Below are 18,240 nucleotides of genomic sequence, written 5' to 3'. Positions count from 1 at the left end.
ACTCATTTCCAAAAATAAAAACAAACAAGGCATTTAAAAAAATTTTTTTAGATTATATTTATTTATCCGAGAGAGAGAGACAGAGAATATGGAGACAGGGAGGAGGGCAGGGGAAGAGGGGAGGGGCAGAGGGAGAAGCAGACTCCCTGCTGAGCAGGGAGCCCCACTTGGGGGGTGGGAGTGGATCCTGGGGCCCCAGATCATGACCTGAGCTGAAGACAGAAACTTAACTGACGGCCACTCAGGCGCCCCAAGGCATTTTTAAACCAAAGAAAACGCTCTATAAAAGAAAAATCATGAAATCACAACAACAACAAAAAAGGAAATGGCAGGCACACTAGGGTAAAGGGTGAGAATAGTTGCTATGTTTGAGAGTTAGGCAGTGCTCTGACTCAAAGATCATGGAATCTTTTTATTTTTGGCTCTCGCTCTCTTTTAGCCATCCAAGATGCTGAAAGGAAAGAAGGTGAAGGAGAAGGAGGTAGCCCCAGCCCCTGCTGTCATGAAGTAGGCCAAGAGGGTGATCAGTCCTTTGCTTGAGAAAATGCCCAAGAAATTTGACATCGAGCAGGTCATTGAGCTCAAAAAGGACTTCATCCTCCATCAAATGGCCCAGCTACATTGGGCTGCAATGGCACAGGGCTGTTTTGCATAAACATCTAAAAGTATCTTCATGATTAATCAGTTCATTCAGGTCTTGGGCCGCCAAGCAGCTTCTCGAAGGCTGAAGCTGGCCCACAGATACAGACCAGAGACAAAGCAAGAGAAGAAGCAGAGGCTGTTGGCCCCAGGCTGAAAAGAAAGCTGTGGGCAAAGGGGACATCCCCACTAAGAGGTCACCTGTCCTTCAAGTGGCAGTTAATACTATTACCACCTTAATGGAAAACAGGAAGGCTCAACTGGTAGTGACTGCACATGATGTGGATCCCACTGAGCTGGCTGTCCTCCTGCCTGCTCTATGTCATGAGATGGGGGTTCCCTACCACATTATCAAGGGGAAGGCCAGACTGGGGTGTCTGGTCCACAGGAAAACCTGTACCACTGTCATCTTCACATAGGTTAACTCAGAAGACAAAGGAGCTGAAGTGAAGCTGGTGGAAGCTGTCAGAAACAATAACAATGACAGATTCGATGAGACCTGCCATCCCTGGAAGGCAGCATCCTGGATCTAAAGTCCATAGTTGGCATAGTCAAACTGGAAGAGGCAAAATCTAAACAACTGGTCACCAAACTGGGCTAAGTGTTCACTGTTGAGTTTTCTGTAACTAAAAGTAATAAAAAGTTCTCTTTCCCAAAAAAATCTTTTGATTTTTGAAAAAAGATCAGAGTCTTTGAGAGAATCACATTTTGATCCACCAAAGGTCACTTGGCATGTTATCTACTTAAAAGCAAAGTAAATCAATTGACCTTCCATTGATCGTAGTAGTCATAAGGAGTACCCAAGCTGTGTGGCCCAGAGCCTTTTAAGGCTTGAAATAGGAGCCGGGAGCAAAAGAAAACGAAAAATATCCTGAAGCTGATCTAATGCACTTTGTTTTGAGAATTAGCTTAAGGCCCCCTGTGTCTTTTTAGTAATACATTTGCAGAATAACTTGGTTGTCCACACAACCATGAAATGATTTTAAAATTTGTAGCTGTGATTTTAAGTAGGAAGAGGAATTGCTTTCTTGTTTATTGGGCAAAGTAACTGGCATTGAGGCGACTAGAATGTTTAAGTGACTTAATGAGACGATTGCTAATATTTCAGGTTTCCATTGGAAGCTTGCAATTGTTCCTATTGGCTTAAAGAGGGAAATTGTCTGGTGTGGAACACAGCATAAATAATATTATTCTACAAGGAAACATTGCTTTTTAAATCTATGGCTAGGCTTTTTACAAATCACTTAGAGAATTATGTATCTATTGTGGGAAAGATACTTTTTCAAGGCCCTTTATTTTGCCATATAGCAAAATGAACTCAAAGAAAATTCAACTTCAGATACAATTCAGGACATTTTAAATTATTAAATTCATTTTTCAGTTTTTGAGAAGAGCTTGTCTATAAGCTCATGTTAGGGATAAAATGAGAGTGGGCAGCTTTCTTGGTGAATCACACAACAGATTCTCCACCACCTACTTCACTTTATATATGTGTGTATGTGTGTGTGTGTGTGTGTGTGTGTGTGTGTGGACCACCTACTATGCGCTAGGCACTGTGTTAGCAGTGACTGAGTTCCAAATTGAGTCAGGCCTGCTAAGTCCTCAAGGCTCCAGGCTTGGGCTCTGTCCCGGGGAAATAAAAATCCTACTGGGTTGGTGTAAAACTCTGACCAAAGTCCTCATCTCCATGCCTTTGATACTTATTACCTTGATCTGCCTTCAGCAAGAACCTTGTTGAGCTGATCTAGCAATAGTTCCTCAGCTCTGATATTTCCTCTTAAATGATGCTCTTCATCCACTACCCCCCTTCCTGCTGTTTGGCTGTAAATCCCCACCTGCACTCATGTTCAGAGTTGAGTTTGATGTCTCCTCTACTATAAAACCCCATTGTACTAGCACCCCTGAAAAAGGTCAGCTTTACCATCTTTAACAAATATCATAAATACAATTTTTAAATTTTTTTTTGTTTAAAATATTTTATTTATTTATTTGAGAAAGAGAAAAAAAATTGAGTGTAGAGAGAGAGAGCGTGAGCAGAGGGGAATGGCAGGTAGAGGGAGAAGCTGACTCCCCACTGAGCAGGGAGCCCAATGCAAGGCTCGATCCCCCAATACTGGTATCAGTACCTCAGCCAAAGGCAGATGCTTAGTCTATAAGGCACCCAGACACTCCTACAATTATTATTATTTTTTAAAACAGGAGCTGAGAACACATGGTAAAAGGAAAGAATGAATCCTTGCACTCATGGGGTTTATAATCTAAATAATAAATAAACGATCACATAATAAATCAATGACCTAAGTGCCATAAAATAAAAGTTCTGGGTGGAGAAACACCATATAGGGGAGACACCTAACTTAGTGGAGTATGAGGATGGGCGTTCCTGAGGAAGAGCCACACCTCTGGAGATACACAGGTACATAGGAGTCACTGAGGAGAGAAGGGCACGCATGGGAAGGTGTGCTGCAGGTAGAGGATACAGAGAATGCAGTCTTAGGTGGGAAGTGACTCGGTATGTTTGAGAGCTAAAAAGGCAAAATTGCTGGAGCTTAGGAAACAGGGAGACAAGTGAAGCATATTAAGTTCTAGAAGGAGGTGAGGGGGAAAAAAATCACACACCCTTGTTGGTCATATGAAGTATTTTGGATTTTCTCCTAAGTTCTCCAGAAGAGTGATATGATCAGATTTGCTTTTGAGAAAGATCATCTCACCTCTCAGTATAGAAAGAATCAGGCAGGACAGCTGGAGGCCAAATGAGTCACTTGGCTAGAAGGGCAATTACCAGAGGACCAAGGCTCACAGCAGGGGAGAGTGAGATAAGTGGGTAGATTCAAATTTTAATTAGGGTGCAGGTATCTCACCTCTTTGATTGGGCTTATTCCTATGTATCTTATGGTTTTTGATGCAACTGTAAATGGGATTGATTTCTTAATTTCTCTTTCTGGTGTTTCGTTATTGCTGTATAGAAATGCAACTGATTCCTATACATTGATTTTGTATCCTAGGACTTACACTTATCCTACACTGCATTTGTGTATCAGTTCTAGCAGTTTTTTGGTAGAGTTTTTAGGGTTCTCTATATAGAGTATCATGTGGTCTGCAAATAGTGAGACATTTACTTCTTCCTTGACAATTTGGATGCCTTTTATTTCTTTTTGTTGTCTGTGCTGAGGCTAGGATTTTCAGTATCATTTTGAATAAAAGTGGTGAGAGTGGGCATCCTTGTCTTGTTCCTGCCCATAAAGGAAAGTTTCTGTTTTTCCTCATTGAGGATAATATTACCTGTGGGTTTTTCATACATGACATTTATTATACTGAAATATGTTTACTCTAAATCTACTTTGTTGAGGATTTTATATCATGAATGGATATTGTACTTTGTCAAATGATTTTTATCCTTTCTTTTATTAATGTGGTATATCACATTGATTTGCTAATATTGAACCACCCTTGCAACCCAGGAATAAATCCCACTTGACCCTGGTGAATGATCATTTTAATGTATTGTTGGATTCAGTTTGCTAGTATTTTATTGAGAATTTTTGCATTCATGTTCATCAGGGATATTGGCTTGTAGTTCTCTTTTATAGTGGAGTCTTTATTGGGTTTGGTATCACGGTAATGCTGGCCTCACAGAATGAGTTTGGAAGTTTTCCTTACTTTGCTATTTTTTGGACTAGTTTAAGACCATAAAAAAATCTTAGAGGAGAACATAGGCAGTAACCTCTTTGACATCAGCTGTAGCAACTTCTTCCTAGATATGTCTCCTGAAGCAAGGGAAACAAAATCAAAAATGAACTATTGTGACTTCATCAAAATAAAAAGCTTCTGCACAGCAAAGGAAACTAACAACAAAACTAAAAGGCAACCCACAGAATGGGAGAAGATATTTGGAAATGACATATCTGGTAGGGTTAGTATCCAAAATATATAAGGAATTTATAGAACTCAACACCCCAAAAAATGAATAATCCAATTTAAAAATGGGCAGAAGACATGAATAGACATTTTTTCCAAAGACATACAGAAGGCCAAGAGACACATGAAAAAATGATCAACATCACTGCTCATAAGGGAAATACAAATCAAAACTACAATGAGGTATCACCTCACACCTGTCTAAATGGCCAAAATTAACAACACAGGAAACAACAGACATTGGAAAGGATATAGAAAAAGGAGAACCCTCTAGCACTGTTGGTGGGAATGCAAACTGGTACAGCCACTGTGGAAAACAGTATGAATGTTCCTTAAAAAGTTAAAAATAGAAGTATACTAGGATTTAGCAATTGCACTACTGAATATTTACCCAAAGAAAACAAAAATACTAATTCAAAGGGATATATGCACCTTAATGTTAATAGTTGCATTATCTACAATAGCCAAATTATGGAAGCAGACTAAGTGTTCACTAATAAATGAATGGATAAAGATATATATATATATATATATATATATATATATATATATATATAAAGAGAGAGAGAGAGAGCATACACACACACACACACACACACACACACACAATGGAGTATTACTCAGCCATACAAAAGAATGAAATTTTGGCACTTGCAACATGGATGGAGATAGAGAGGATTATGCTAAATGAAGTTAAGTTAGTTAGAGAAAGACAAATACCATATGATTTCACTCAAATGTGGAATTTAAGAAACAAAAAAAGCAAAGGGGAAAAAAGAGGTAGGCAAATCAAGAAACAGACTCTTAACTATAGAGAACAAACTGATGGTCATCACAGGGGAGGAGATGGGGGGATGGTTGAAATAGGTGATAAGGACCTAGGAGGGCATTTGTCATGAGCACCAGGTGTTGTATGGAAGTGTTGAATCACTATGTGATACCCCTGAAACTAATATTACACTGTATGTTAACTAACTGGAATGTAAATAAAAACTTTAAAAAAATTTGTGATTGGGGGTGCTGCACATAGTTGTACTGCCCAGAGTCTAGACCATGTAACTGGTCACAGGCTTTACAAGGACATGAGGGGACAGGCAGATTTGGAGGAAGATGGACAGTGAACCTATTGGAATTCTATCAAGGCTAGAAGCGAAACCCAGAAGTTGTGGCAGGGCCGATATCCTATGCTATTGGCTTGTGGCCACAGGTTATGAGCAGTGGCCGCAGGGAGTAAACACAAGCCAGAAGTCCTTCTCAGGATGCCAGAGATGTGATCCTGGGCTGTGCTGGGCCTGGAGCCATGACCTTCCCCTCAGTGACCTCACAGTGGGCCAACGACTGGTACTTTTCTCTCGCAGCATGTATTTCATGGGTCTGATTTGGTGATAGACAGATGCTGCTGGGTCTCACCCACTTTTGAGTTTGAAGGTGGAAATCCTAAAATGTGCCACAAAAGTAGGGGCAACTAGAGAGCTAAAGAAGGCCTGGGGGTGATAAGAATTGGAAGACAGAGAGAGATTATGAGGGGACCACCATAGAACCTTTTTTCCAGAAGCTACCTTTTTCAAATTTAAATTCTTTGGGGGAAAAATAGTTATTTGTTCAGTAGCTCAGGGGAAGAAAAAAACCCTAAATCAAATAAAACATCAGAGTCTGATTCCACTCCTGGGTGTCAAATCATGGCCCACTGTCACTTCTTCTACTTTCCAGTCACTGCGCCTCAGCAACACTGGTCTCCAGCACGCTCCTGCCTCAGGGCCTTGGCATTTACTGTCCGTTTGCCTAGAGCTCTTTCCCCCTCCACAGTCACATGGCACACGTTTACCTCCCGTAGGTCTTCGCTCAAACGTCTCCTTTTCAGTGAGGCTTTCTTGATCTTCGATGACACGCACATGCCCACCCTGCCCCACTTCTGCAGCTCTGTCCTTCTTTCCTACTTTTTCTCCAATACTATTATCACCATCTCACATGATTGCTTTCATTTAATTGGTTTCTTGTCTCTTTCCACCAAGAAAAAGGAAATGGTTTTAATTTTCTGTGTCTCAGCTCTCAGAACAGGGACTTTCACAGAACGAACCCATAATAAATTCTTATGGAATAAATGGACCTTTTAAGGCACAGGACTTTGATGCAGTAGCTTCCAAACCGAAGCTGGCTGGAGCTGTGCTATGCCAACTAGACAATCCAGAATCAGCAGTAGACAGACACTCTTTGCTGGTTACCAGAGGGAGATACCATGTTGTTCTCAGCCCTGCTGGCCATTTGAACTTTAAGCCACAAATGATGAAGGAGAGTATATGGGTAGTCTCTATCTCTTCAGTATTTGCATTACTGAGGACCACCAGTGATGTGGATCATCGAAAGAAGTGGATGTTTAAAATCATTTCTGTTTACCGCAGGCAAGTATTTGACACATACACGTGCAAATGTGTGCTTGTGTACATATACATATTCATGTATGTATATGAAAATATGCTGGGCAATGTATACCAGACTTACTTTACAAATCTAGGTTCCCTGGCATTGCTATTAAAAGGGGTTTGTGGGGGACCTAAGTGGCTTAGTCAGATAAGCGTCTGCCTTTGGCTCTGGTAGTGATCCCAGGGTTCTGGGATTGAGCTCTGAGTTGGGCTTTCTGTTCAGCAGGGGGCCTGCTTCTCCCTCTGTCCTCATGTTCTCTCTGTCTCTCAAATAAATTAATATTTTTAAAAGGGAGGGTTGCTTTTCCCCTATAGAATCCTCTGATGATATCTGTTGGATGCCTGAATGCAGTTAGATGCCATGGGTAATCAATAGGAAAATACATAAGTCATGTCAGATGCAGCCGACCTGTAGTTCTATATCCCCATGGAGCCCCTTATTCCTGAGCTGGACCTCTGCAAGCTGCACAGAGAGGCCCCTCCAGGTAAATGTCTTATTACTTATCAGCCTTTTACTCATTACATTCCTTATTACTACTTAGGCTCCTACATGAACTTCAGGTCTCTTGCTCTGGGGAATTGAACTAAATAGCAGGAAAGTCTCAGCTCCTGGTATTCTTTGGATCAAGGAAGGTCTACACAAATGTCCTCTGGCTCTTCCTCATCAAAGATAATGACAATTGAGAAGGGTTGGAGAAGCCTTGAATGGAGCCGGTTGAGTCCATTTCCCCAGGCTTCCATCCCGAGTCTGACCGTAGGATCCCTTGACCATCAAAGTATAAAGGAAAGTCCCAAAGGACACTCAGAGCTCCATGTGATCACATCTGCCTTATCGGAAAAACAAAACAAAACAAAACAAAATAGAAATAAACAAAAAAACAGAGCATATAGAGAATAAATTGGAAAGCTAAAAGAATCATATTCTTTGCTTCTTTTTTTTAAGATTTTGTTTATTCATTTATTTATTTGAAAGAAAAAGAAAACATGAGTGAGAGAGAGAGCAGGAACATGGGCAGAGGGAGAGGAAGAAGCAGACTTCCAGCGGAGCAGGGACCCCGACGCGGGGCTCAATACTGGGACCCTGGGATTATGACCCTCATGAGGCAAAGTCAAGATGCTTAACCGACAAGCCACCCAGGTGTCCCCATAATCTCTGCTTCTGCACTGAAATTACACTGCCTTCTGCTGCCTGGGTCTTGTTATTTATCTTCAAGATTTCTAATGTGGTCTGGTCCTTATGAGGGTCCCTCCTGGTAACCAGAGTGAGGAGTTAAGCTTCCCCTGGAATAGTGACTCTTAACTCATTTTTGACCTGGGACCCATTTGAGAATCTGATGACAACCACGGACTTCTTCCCCCCCGAAAAAAGAAGATACAAAATTTTCACACAGTTTTAGAGGTTTCGCAGTTTTCCTGAAAATCATCCATGGGCATTCTAATACTCACGCTGTAGTCAGGGAACACATGTTAGGGTCCTGATCCTGACATTGGCTAGCTGTAATTGGCAAGTCATTTAATCTTTCTTGATTTGATCTGGGGACCTGTCAAATGTACAGGGATGGTTTTCTTCCTTTTTAGTGTCTGTAGTAATGTAATTATTTTGGTATCAAGGAGATTATTGCTTTTTTAAAAGATTTTATTTATTTATTTATGAGAGACACAGAGACAGAGGCAGAGACACAGGCAGAGGGAGAAGCAGGCTTCCTGCAGGGAGCCTGACTCGGGACTTGATCCCAGGACCCGGGATCATGACCTGAGCCCAAGTCAGACGCTCAACCACTGAGCCACCCAGGCGCCCCAAGATTATTGTTTTAAAAGGGAAGCAGAGAGGTCTCTTTCTTCTATCATTTTGGAGCAAATGGATTAGAATCAATCAGAGCAGCCTGTGCTCTCAGCTAATACTGGATGAAGATGCAATGGCCAGATGGGTATTTTTGGGTAGCTTCTAGGAGCAGAGAATTCCTACTGGGCATTAGACCTTTTGCAACTCAGATGATGTTAGTCATCAAAATGAGACTGAGTCTCTCCATTTTTTTTTTTATTGCAGCGTCAAGAAGATCAAGCAATCCACATCATTTTAATTATTAAGGGGCTCCAGGGGAAAGGGTTGGTCTCAGTGACTGCTCAGCATGCTGGCGTAATGACCAACACCTCCTCAGCAGTTGGCTGTGTTCCATATTGACTAGGTAATAATCTGCTGCATGCAGCTGGCTGGGATAGATTAGAATGGTGAGTACAGACACTGAGTAATCAGCGAGAGAGATACACGCCACCCTATCAGAGGATCCTTCAAAACTGCCCAGAGTCACATCTGTCATTCTGAAATCCTGTTATGCCCAGAGAATGCTTTATTTGCAGGCTAGTTTATGTTTTCAGAGGTGGCGCTTGACACAGTGGGAGAGACCTTATCCCACAGCTACAGACCTGCATTTCTTGATAAGGCACTTCACTCATTTAGGTGTTTTTAGAAATTAGGGATTTGTGTACTGCTCACCCATTTTTCCCCCCGAAGAGGGATGTGAGTGAATTTCCTGATTCCTCCTACCTGGAGTTTATCTGGCTTAGGTAAGGCATACTAACTCTCTCAAGGGAGACACTTGGCCAGGAGACTCAGTTCAGGTATTCAATTGTGAATTCTAACAGTATTCGGGGACACCGTGCCAAGGAGAATCTAAACTGACCAGTCAGCTAGCCCTGTATCAAAAAAAGATGATGAAGGCACAAAAATTTGGAAAGCAGGTTGTAAGTAATAACCCTTGAAGTACAGATCCAACAGATAAGAAAAGATGCTGCTCTTCATGAGTGGTCAGATAATGCAAATTAAAATAATAAGACATTTTATATGCATCAGGTTGGCAACAATAATGTTAAAAAGAACTATGATATTTATCATGGGTAGAGATCTCCACAACAGAGCATTCTTTCCCGGTGCTGTTGGAAATGAAGTGTTACAGCCTTTTGGAAAAGCCACATGGCCACTACCTATTGCAATGATAATGACACATATCCTTGGACCCAGAAATACTGTTTTTAGGGTATCCCCTGTTTATTGCCTTGTACTGATGAAAGACTAGAAACCAAGTAAAGCAAATCTAGCTGTAGGAAAATGACTAAAATAGAAATAGCAAGACATAGAAGAACAACATAGAACAACATAGAAACAACAAGATGTGCAGTTTTGAAAGGAATGACATAGACGTACACCAATTAATTTGAAGATATTTCCAGTTATCGACGAGAAAGGATTGCACATTCAATAAAGCGTGTGTGATATGAGCCCATTTTTTTTTTGTAAAGTTAATGACGACAAAGATCCCACATACATTTATGTGTAGCTGTGGATATGACACTAGACGTTTATGTATGTACGAAAAACTACTCTGGAGCAAATAGAATCAAATCTGTTATAAAAATGCACTAAAAAGCATATTTGATATAATCATGCTAATGAGTTTATACAGAAGTAGACGTGGAAATATAAATGAAATAAATGTTTCTAAGAGGTCTAGGGTGAAAAACATTCCAATTGCATATGCCTGGTGAAAAGAAACACATTTAAATAACAAAATGTGTCTTAGTCCATGAGCCTGCTATAATAAATTACCATAGACTGGGTGACTTATAAACAACAGAAATTTATTTCTCAGGGTTTTGGAGGCTGGGACGTCTAAGATCGAGGGTCCAGAAGATTTTGCGTCTGGAGAGGTGCCACTTCCTGTTTCACAATTTCTCACTGTGTCCTCATGTGGCAGAAGGGGCAAAGTTGCTCTTTGGGGTGGCTTTTATAAGGGCACTAATTTCATTAATGAGAGCTTCACCCTTGTGAACTAATCACCTCCCAAAGGCTCCACCTCCTAATATCATCACGTTGGGGGTTAGGCTTCTATGTATGAATTTTGGGGGAATACAAGGTACAATGACTAATTTAAGAGTGAGGCTTTCCTGAAAGCAGAGGGAAACTGAAAACCCCAGGATGCTCCTGGCCATCTGCTGGGAAGTGAGAGGCACAGCTGGGGAGGGAGGTGAGGGACTGGAAAAATACATCTTGCCTAGTTCGGTAGTCAAATCCAATCACACCATCCCCTCCAAGTGATATCTCCAATGGTTCTTTATTAACCAAAAGAAAGAGTTCAAGCTTCTTAAATCACTTTGTAATCTGATTCCAGCCTGACTTTCCAGCCTCATTTTTCCCGGACACTCAATTTCTCATTCTTCCCTGAACAAACTTTACTCTCCCATATCACTTCGCCATTATAAATGTTCCTCCCTTCTTGCAAACGTAAAATTCCACATGTCCCTTAACAGCCACCAGGAGCCATGTCAAGTGCCATCCCTTCTCTGTCGTCACTCATGAGTCCTGTGCATTATGCTGCAAGCCTCTTAAATGCTACTAACCCTTTAGACTTTAGACTCTCTATATTCCTTTAAATACTATTATTTTTTCTTCAAGGTGATACTTCATAAATGTTTAGGTAAAGTATATAGGTAAATTGTGATAAACACTGTTAACATTTTGTTTTATCCTCTTTAAGTTTTCCTCTCTGTGCCCTTGCTCCTTAAAAAACTGCATCCTGTAATACATACCCCTTTGAAAATTTTTCACTCAGTAACATAGGTTGAATATTTGCCATTACATCAAATATTCTTTGCAATAAACTATTTAATTACTTCATAGTATTCCATTGTAGCTTGAGTCAACTCTACCTAGAGACATAAAGAAATAAAAGCATTTTATGAGTTTCATATTGTTGAATATTTAACAGTCTCCTGGTATTCTCATTTTCTTTTTATTAATAATCACAATATTGTGATACCCACTGCACTTAAATGTTTGTACATATCCTTGTTTCATTCCCCAGGATAAAGAACTAGAAATGGAAGGCCTAGATCAACAGGCTTGATTATAATAATACTTTTAATATCTATATATCAGAGGGTTTATTTCCCACCTATGAGCACAAGTTGCTGCCAGTAGTTGTCATTTATTTTTTTTTAAAGAAAGATTTATTTATTTATTTATTTATTTATTTATTTATTTATTTGAGAGAGGGAGTACATGAGTAGGAGGAGTAGACAAAGAATTTCAAGGAGACTCTGCACTGAACAAAGAGCCCAATGTGGGACTCAATCTCATGACCCTGAGATCAGACCTGAGCCAAACCCAAGGGTCAGATGCTTTACCCACTGTGCTACCCCAGGCACCCTTTCATTTCATTTTTTAGGAATAAAAGTTTAATTCATCTGGAATTGACATCTGTGACAGAGCTATTCTCCAGGATTGATGTTCACTCTCTTACTTTCTCTAGAAATCAGAGGCCTGTGTTTTGGTGAGGTGCATGGCCACTCAGAATAAAATACATTTCTCAGCCTTCTTGCAGCTATGATTTGGCCAGTGGAATGTTGGTATAAATGATGTATGCAATTTGGGGGTCTTTTCTTAAAGGAAGGAACTTTTTCCTCTCTATCCTCAATCTTGCTGCTTATAACATGTTTACGTAACATCTTGGGACATACAAAAAGTGCCATACTTTCGTAATGGCGGAATAACTGGATAAAAGGGATGTGGACAGCTAGTGTATTAGAGTCACGACTCCACTTCTAGACTTCCTTCCCCCAGATTACAGAATGAGACAGTAGTAACTATCATATTTAAGTCACTGAATTTTTTAGATCTCTGTTCTATAGAGCAAATCTATGTCCTACACTAAGGGTATAACTTTGATTTTGTCAAAAGTGTTAATTTCCCTGTCACCCCAAATGTTATTGAATAATCCACTCTTTTCTCCTAATTATCTGTATTCTTTTATTGTGTTCTGTATTTATATATATATATATTTTTTTTCACATTCTGGATATGTTTCTGAACTTTTTCTTCACTTCTAGGGATATAGATATAGTATCACTGAGTTTCAATTATTTTCCTTTTGTAGTTCAGTGGATGCTGTAAGATACCACCGAGATCCCCCTGTAAGATTGAGGCATTAATTATCCCCACTCACTCCCTAGGGACTGCACTCTGCTCAAGGGAGCTGCTCATCCAAGGTTAACTGCTTCCTCCTGCAAAAGCTTGAACTTCATAACTGATCGATGCAGAAGTACAAAGATCCAGCCTCTTGCTTCGATTTGGCCAGTTCTGAGGTTCCAGCCACCAGCCAGGGGGAAGGGAGATACCCTGTAGGTACCTACTAGTGCCTCTTTCTTCCTAATCTTGCTTTTTCACTCTTTCACAGGTTTGATCCTAATTATACATCCTAATAAAATTCCTACACATAATTCTCTACTTCAGCGTCCATTGTCGAGGAATCCAACTTAATACAGTAATTTATTAGTATTTGGTAAAGTAAATCCTTCCTCTCTGCTCTCCCATTTCAAGAATTTCTTGGCTTTTTTTTTTTTTTTTAAGATTTTATTTACTTCATGAGAGAGAGAGAGAGAGAGGCAGAAACCCAGGCAGATGGAGAAGCAGGCTCCATGGAGGGAGCCCGATGTGGGACTCGATCCCAGGACTCCAGGATCACACCCTGGGCGGAAAGCAGGCGCTAAACTTTGAGCCACCCAGGGATCCCCTTCTTGGCTTTTTATATATATTTATTCTTCCAAATAAAATTTTAAATTTTAAATGCTAGTCTTTTAATATTTCATTTATTTCTCTTTTTACTTCATGAATTTCTTTTATTTTTCTTTCTGCTGTAGTTTATTCTTTCCTTGTGAATTTTTGTTTCTAAGGTCACCAATAGTTCATTTTCAGAGCTGGGGTTTTCTTCGAGTCCTTTTGATGCTGTCCTCTTTATTTTTTATAAAAAATATTCATATACTTCATTTGATCTTATTATCTTTACCCATACTCATAAGAAATCTGCACACACTGCATGTTTACCAATAAGTAGAAGATATAAATTATAAATGGGGCCACCCCATTGTTTGATGGTTCCATCTGCTTTAAAGATGTCTGTGTGGGAAGTGAATGGACAGGTTCTTAGCTATAATCTTCAGGACACAGGAACCTTCTCCCTCTTTCACTGACTGGACCTCTGTTGTTCCAATCCAATGAAGAAAATTACTGGCATGCACTGGAGAAGAGGTTCTGCTTGCCCCTTCCCACTATATACACAAGAACACAAACCACACTTATTTCATTGCTGGGAACGGATATATGAACGGAATGCACTACTGTGAGCCCCCATTTCTCTGAGGAGCTCATACTTTCATTTCTTGCATGGTTGTTTTTTTTTTTTTTTTAAGATTTATTTATTTATGATAGACATGGAGAGAGAGAGAGGCAGAGACACAGGAGGAGGGAGAGGCAGGCTCCATGCCGGGAGCCCGATGTGGGACTCGATCCTGGGACTTCAGGATCGCGCCTTGTGCCAAAGGCAGGTGCTAAACCGCTGAGCCACCCAGAGATCCTTACATGGTTGTTTCTTGTGGGATCTCTTTGATAGATGATGAAGCAGAAGAGGATGAGAGAATTACCCTTATATCTGAAGTCAGTGCCCAAAGTATTTAAGATTATTTAGCATACGGTTTCTACTAGGGAATAAAGTTTCTATGGGAATAAAGAGGGTGGGTTTCTAGATGGGTATGCTATGTCCTACAGCTTTTTATTTCCAGAATTCCTGTGTGACCTAAGACAAAAATCTAGTAATGTGAAGTTTGGATGTGCTTAATATTTAGTCCAGCTGTATCTGTTTTATTGCTGATAGAGGTTACCATCACATTTTGTCATTAGTGTGTCTTTTAGTCTCAACTTTTGGAGATACACGTTTTCTTTTCTTTTCTTTTTTTAAGATTTTATTTATCTATTTCACAGAGAGAGAAATTTCATTTTTCGTTTTTCTCTAGTCTCACTGTTAATTTTTTTAAAAGATTTTACTTATTTTTTTGAGAGAGTGAGAGAGGGTGAGCAGGGGGTAGGTACAGAGAGAGGGAGAAGCAGGCTTCCCACCAAGCAGGGAGCTCATTGCAGGGCTCCTTTCCAGGGTTGAGATGAAGGCAGACACTTAACCAACTGAGCCACCCGGAGGTCCTACTTCACTGTTATTTTAACAGGAATTAAGAAAAAGCTGAAATGGGGATACTTTCCAGATTTCATACAAAGAGATTCCTGATTTTATTTTTTAGATGTACAGCCCTCCAACCTGATCAGGAAATTGTATCATTCTATTTGGTCATTTGATCAATTTTTTTGAACACCTTATTTGTTCCAGGTACAATAACTCAGTGTTTTGGGATAAGGAACTGTCTAGGATACTGCTCTGTCCTCAAATAACTTAGTGTGCTCGGTGGCCAAACAGTAACATAACAAATAACAATATAGTATGATGTGACACAATTTGCTGTGTAGCTCATTCAATGGAATAAGGAGGAGGAACAGATCATCTGAGCAGGAGTAGGAATTGAGGGTGAAGGAAGAAACTGTTATGGAAGTGATGAAGTTGATGTAGATTCTCAAAAGATGAGTAGGAGCAAATTGGGTGAACAAAACAAGAAAACTGGAACTCTGGGTGGAGAGAACAGTACATGCAGAGGTGCAGACAATGGAAGGCCTTATTTATCATGCCAAGGAGTTTGTAAACAATGGAAAGCTTTAGATATTGATGCATGTTAAGCAAAAGATGACAGAATCATATTAATATTTTATTTATTTTTCTTTTTTTCATATTCATATTTTTAAATTGCCATTAAAATAATTTTCTTGGGATGCCTGATTGGCTTAGTTAAGCGCTGACTCTTAATTTCAGCTCAGGTCATGATCTCAGGGTTGTAGGATGGAGCTCCACATTGGGCTCCATGGTTAGTGAAGAGTCTGCTTGAGATTCTCTCCCTCTCTTCTCCCTCTGCTCCATGCCAGCTCATGCACTTGTGTACATGTACCCGGCTCCCCCCAAATAAATAAATAACTCTTTAAAAAAAAAAAAAAAAAAAAGCTCTTAGAGTGCCTGACTGGCTAAGTCGGTAGAACATGAAATCTTTGATCTCAGGGTCATGAGTTTGAGCCCCACAGTGGGCATAGAACTTACTTTTAAAAATAAATAAAAATTTTAAAAATAATAAATTTTTTAAAAGTTTCTTTTTACATGTTAGGAATTGTTCTATAATTTAAATAATATTGGTGATCCTCTGATAAATTATTTAAAGGAACTTTAGTCAGACTTGGGGAGAGCTCTACACAGCTCCCCACCTATTCAGAGAGAAACTAGAATAAAATCTGCCTTGGCTCTTATTTGTTTCTCTTTTGTGCTCAAGAATTGGGTTCAGTTCTTTACTGCTATACCTTATATTCCTTTACCCATTAAACCCATTCACCCAGTGATAATGGGTTTTCTTTTTTTTTTAAGACTTCATTTATTTATTCATGAGAGACACACAGAGAGAGGCAGAGACATAGGCAGAGGCAGAAACAGGCTCTCCACAGGGAACTCAATGTGAGACTCGATCCCAGAACCCCAAAATCACGCACTGAGCTGAAGGCAGATGCTCAAACCACTGAGCCACCCAGCTGCCCCAAGTTCTTTTTTTGTCTGAAAATGTGTTGTTTGGACTTCGGTTTCTGACCATAAGTCGTACCAAATACCCCAGAAAATCCTCCCACTGGAAAACAACTTCAGTCTAGATAAACCATTAAGAAGTCTAGTTGAATACATGACAGAGATGGAAAGACACCAAGGAAAATCCAAAGAGTTAGCTTGGCTAAAGCCGAAGGCTGCTTGAAGTGCCTACCAAGCTTTATATGCCACGAACTTCAGTTCCAATGGAAGCACGTTAGGACTGTAAATGCAAGGGCTCATACAAGGGAGAGGGCAACTGCACATCTTTTAATGGAAGTAGGACCCTTGAAGGACCTTAGAATCAATGAGAAAATGAGTAATGGGGGAAAGGAATTCAGAATGCACCTTGCAAAGAAAGGAGTCGACTTGCTTTTCTCAACCTTTGCTGTGGTGGGGAGCGTCCACCTGAAGATTTATATCCATCAGTCAGCTTTCTTGTGGTTTGAGGCTCGAGTTACTGCTTACCTTGCTATGAAGAAAAAACTCTTAAGACACAATTTGAACACATTCAAATTTAAAACTCCTCTTCATTAAAAAACTGCATTTAGAGAGTAAAAGGACAAGCTACCATCTAGGAGAAGCTGTGCTGTGACAACAGGACAAAGGATTAGTTCTAGTACCAGTTTGGAAAAAAATAAATAATAATAATAATGATAATAATAATAATAAAATGTGACAAGAACAAGTATTGGCAGAAATAGAAAGCAAAAGAAATTCTTCTTACAGGGGCACCTGGATGGCTCAGTGTCTGCCTTTGGCTCAGAGTATGATCTCAGGTCCTGGGATCGAATCCTTATAGGGAGCCTGCTTCTTCTTCTGCCTATGTCTCTGCCTCTTTCTGTGTGTCTCTCATGAACAAATAAATAAAGTCTTAAAAAAAGGAGAAAAGAAATTCTTCTTACATTGTTGTGGGCCTGGGAATTAGTATAATACGGTGGAAAACAATTTAATTTTATTAAACAAATATGAACACGCATCTATTTTATGACCCAGTAATTATTCTATTCACAAAATAGAATATGATTTAACAGCAAAAAGTGAAATTAACAACTGCATGTATCCACAAGCATGAATTCTGTAAACATAATAGAGTAAAATAGTCCATCAATCAGACCATGTACGTATTAAGTATCAGATTAGTCAGGACTCTCCAGAGAATCATATTTACTGTAGGGAATTGGCTTGCATGATTATGGAGGCTGGGAAGTCCCACAGTCTGCTGTCTGCAAGCTGGAGACCCAGAGAGCCGTGATGCCTTTCCACTCTGACTCCAGAAGGCCTGAGAACCGGGCGCTGATGGTATAAATCCCAGTCCTAAGGTGGGAGAAGACTGATATCCTCACTCGCACTGGTAGACTAGAAGGGAAAAGAGGGAAATTCTTTTATCCTCAATCTTGTTCAATTCAGGTCCCCAGAGGATTGGATGATGCCCAGGTGGGGAAGCAATCTGCTCTGCTGATTCAGATGCTAATCTCACCTGGAAACACCCTCACAGACACACCCAGACACAATGTTTTATCTGGCACCCTGAAGTACAGTCAAGTTAACACAAAATTAACCATCACAGCATACAAGATGATTCTTCTGTAAAACTTTATATCACTTATTTAAAAATTTTAAAGAAAATATTAGGCATGGATAATATTTTATATATATATATATATATATATATATATATAATCTTTAAAACTGTGAAGAAAAGCAAGTTGAATGAA

General features: G+C 39.9%; 1 pseudogene; it reads left to right on the top strand.

The window, feature by feature from the left end:
* Positions 1–448: 448 nt before the first annotated feature.
* Positions 449–1,240, top strand: LOC140616483 (large ribosomal subunit protein eL8-like; annotated as a pseudogene).
* Positions 1,241–18,240: the final 17,000 nt, after the last annotated feature.

The sequence above is a fragment of the Canis lupus genome, chromosome 24 (assembly GCF_048164855.1).
Source record: "Canis lupus baileyi chromosome 24, mCanLup2.hap1, whole genome shotgun sequence".
NCBI lineage: Eukaryota > Metazoa > Chordata > Mammalia > Carnivora > Canidae > Canis > Canis lupus.
This window is presented reverse-complemented; position numbering and strand designations above follow the sequence as displayed.